This window comes from Babylonia areolata, chromosome 22 (genome assembly GCF_041734735.1).
Source record: "Babylonia areolata isolate BAREFJ2019XMU chromosome 22, ASM4173473v1, whole genome shotgun sequence".
Classification (NCBI taxonomy): domain Eukaryota; kingdom Metazoa; phylum Mollusca; class Gastropoda; order Neogastropoda; family Buccinidae; genus Babylonia; species Babylonia areolata.
Window position 1 is genome coordinate 15,464,533 of NC_134897.1, and position 3,966 is coordinate 15,468,498.

Sequence of the window (3,966 nt, forward strand, 5' to 3'; positions counted from 1 at the left end):
ACAGAGAGAGAGAGAGTCAGAGATAGTCTAGTCACAGAGAGAGAGAGAGAGAGAGAGAGAGTCGGAGATAGTCTGGATAGTCACAGAGAGAGAGAGAGAGTCGGAGATAGTCTGGATAGTCAGAGAGAGAGAGAGTCGGAGATAGTCTGGATAGTCAGAGAGAGAGAGAGAGAGTCGGAGATAGTCTGGATAGTCAGAGAGAGAGAGAGAGTCGGAGATAGTCTAGATAGTCACAGAGAGAGAGAGTCAGAGATAGTCTAGATAGTCACAGATATATATATATAGTCTAGATAGTCACACAGAGAGAGAGAGTCAGAGATAGTCTAGATAGCCACAGAAAGAGAGAGAGAGAAAGAGAGAGAGAGAAGAGTCACAAAGAGAGAGAGAGAGGGAGAACAATGCTCCAGTAAATAAAGCAAACCTACCAGGCACAAAGTAAAAATCACAGCACACATTTCTCTCTCTTTTTCCTGCCGAGTACAAAAAGTGTGTGTTCGTTCTCCCAGTCCCGCTCCCAACACTGAAGCCGTGATCCACTTGTGTCATCTGCACGCATCAGAATGCAATGCTTTCAAATCAGCCTGTCGATGATACGGCACACGTCAACAGGGGAAAAGAATAAATTATGTGTGGGTTGTGACAGAGGCAGCTAGCCAGGAAGACAGATAACGAGAGAGACAGACAGAGACAGAGAGAGAGAGAAAGAGACACAGAGAGAGGGACAGACAGAGAGACAGGGAGAGAGAGAGAGAAAAAAAAAGACAGAGAGAGACAGAGATTATTTGTTTGCACACACTCGCAAGTGCGCACGCACGCACACACACACATAGATATATAGATAGATAGATTTATATTTTCACACACACACACACACACACACACACACACACACGTGTGTCAGTAACACAGTCCAATAGTCCTGCTTGTAAGTCGTGACAATAGCGCCATGCGTTTTTACTTTTTGTGACCATTTCTCTCCCACGTCCTCCCCCCCCCCTCCAAACCCCCACGCTCACTCCCCCCCCCCCCCCCAACACACACACACATAAATGTTGTTCTTTCCATTTTCTGATGTTGATTGTTAGCGTTCGGGATCCTCGTTCTAATTAGGATTTAGAGCTCACACCCATTATCATTGCTGTTAACTAAACCCGTTCTTGAGATCAGTCTGTTCGAGTGCTATCAGTGTTTTGGACAGTTAATCAGATTCGACCCAGTGAACTACGTGCCCCGTTTGTGGAACTCGATTAGCCAATCAAACGCCAGGTACTCACCTGCGAGGGACTGATTAGGGAAGGTAGGCCAAACTGCGAACGATTCAGTCGAAGCGACCAGCTCAATGTGTGTACTGTGACGATAACATGTCCTACGATAGTCAAACGTAGTTCTTTTTGTTTTGGAAGGCTTTCTCCGAGTGGTTGCACCAGGAAAAGTTCGTCTGCTCATTCTTTTCAACGTTTTGTCGACGTTTGAAATAGCAAAGGTGCCTGAGGGTAAATGCGAACGGGGAAAGTCTTAATTGCGAACGATGGCTTTACGTGCGTATAGATAAAACAGAAGCATGTCTTTAACTCATTAGACACTGGGTATTATTGGAACATCGCGCCAGACTGTTGTATTGTTGGTTTTGATCACACATGCACACAAACGCACAAACAGACATTTAAACACACACACCCCACACCGCACACAAACACACCCTTTCGAGAGTGCTCAGTAACTGTGCAGCATCGTTCGCAAAAAGACTCACGTCAAAATATCCTGTGGTCTGATTGCAAACGACAATATCTTGCAGATTTCTGTCAAAACTGACGTTCTCATCTGTCACCAATATGCTTTCTTAAATTCTCCCAGCACTGGTAATGCGCATTCAACATATCTAATTATATCAGCTGTTTTCAAACTGTGTCAAAATTCAAGGCCTACTACTTGCTTCCATTGATTTTAGGATTTTGAGAGTACGTTTGTAACTTTGGTCGGCAGTGGTGCATGAAGAGAAGAAAGAGCGCGGAAATAGCCGGAAATAGATGATGTTTGACTGGTTCTTGGAAATGGATATTCATTAAGGTATTAGAAAAAGGTCGAAGCAGACGTTAAATTGTGAAATGCAACCGTTAACTCTCTCAGTACGGCCAGTCCTCTCTTCTCCTCTACACAGACCCCTCGGATGTCCAGTGGGTGTCTGAATGACCCAACCTTCCTTTAGCTTCCGTCGTCAGAATTGTGGTATTCTTTGTCAACATTCACCTTTTCAGTACAAGAGCCTTCCGCTTGCAATATTTTGATGGTGGTAATTGGGGTGAAACGCTGTTAACGTCGTCTCTTTCGCCGTTCGTATGGAAAGAGTTAAGGACGCTTCGAAGCGTGGTGAATCGTTTGCAGTTACACTCTGTTGGCAATTACCCATACCTATCCTATTATCAGTGGTAACGGCGACAACATGACAGTTCGTGGAAATCTTTGACGCGATCAGACACAAACACAAACACACACACACACACAGACACATAGACTCACACACACACACACACACACACACACACACACACACACACACACACACACACACACACACACACACACACACACACACACACACATCCACACACGCATCGTCTAATATCACTTATAGTCTTATAGTATTATGAATTATAGTGAAAAGACGTTAAACTAAAGAACGAACACACACACACACACACACACACACACACACACACACACACACACACACACACACACACACATTCACCTCTCTCTCAAATGCATCCTGTCTTAACTAATGTATGCACCTGAAATGTGGGGCATAAACGAATGGTACACCTTGAAAATGTGCATACTTTTGACTGAAAGCGTTTCGGGAAGTTCCGTTAAAAGTAAGTTGGTCTGTGGTGAAATCGGGAAAAACCTGTGTACAATTGCATGGATGCTTCAAGTCGGGTGGCTTAAGATTTTAAAGATGGATATGTCTAGATTACAGACGCACATCTTGCTTACGAACGAGGGTGATAGAGGTTAACCATTCCTCGAAGGAACCACAAATCCCAAAGCCAGCGATTTTCTTTTCACATATCTTGGTCGAGTTGTATGTGTTAAAAAATGGCCTTCAAAGTCCGTCACCCCCAACCCCCCCCCCCCCCCCCCCCGGCCCCCCCCTGCCCCCCCCCCCCCCCACACACACACACACACACCATAACTGACCCACACGCGACTACCGTCCATACCCGGGTACAACCCCTTTTTCTCAAAACTGCGTCAATACCCCCCCCCTCTCTCCCCCTCTCCCAAGTTAATGGCTGTGGTGGTAAACTCCCCCTTTGCACGAAGGAATAAAACCAAAGCAGGTGAAAGAGGGGAAGAAAGAGGGAAAGAAAACCCAGAGTCTATGACTACCGCTTTCATTTCATACCAGACACAGGAGAAAGAAGAATGAACAGAGTGGTGTGTGGGGGGGGGGGGGGGGGGGGGGGGGGGGGGGAGGGGTTGAGGGGGAAGCCAGCCGCAAAGCAATCGAGCTTCCATATAGAAAAGCACTTGACCATTTTGGTCTGGGGTCGTGTTGGGCATGCGATCTGTTTGACCACAATCAACAGTCTCCCCCCCCCCCACCCCCCGCCCCCCGTGTGCCCCCCCCCCCCCCCCCCCCCCTCCTCCTCCTCCTCCTCCACTTCCAAGATGGGGGGGGGGGATAATATCTATGATTGCTCGGTCAACGTTCCGCGAGTTACTGGGGTTTGAGGCGTGAGGAAATAACTCACATTTTTTTGGTATTGTACACTGGGGTGAACCAACAGCCCAACAGCCACAGCAACACATGACTGATTGAGCGTCGGGCAAGCAAATAATCCTACCAGTTCAGTCATCTGCCAAGTTTTGACCAGGGTTTTTTTTTTAAGGGGGGGGGGGGGGGGGGGGGTTGGTGAGGGGGGGGGGAAGGTGCTGTTGACATAGGGAAGGGGAAAGTAAAAA

At 47.2% G+C, this 3,966-nt stretch overlaps 1 protein-coding gene across 1 annotated transcript in view; it reads right to left on the reverse strand.

The window, feature by feature from the left end:
• LOC143297377 (uncharacterized) overlaps positions 1-534 on the reverse strand; it is a 13,802-nt gene extending 13,268 nt beyond the window's left edge. The window contains exon 1 of the mRNA XM_076609685.1: positions 426-534. The gene's annotated coding sequence lies outside the window, so the exon portion shown is untranslated. The remainder of the gene's footprint in view (positions 1-425) is intronic.
• Between the last annotated feature and the right edge of the window lie 3,432 nt (positions 535-3,966).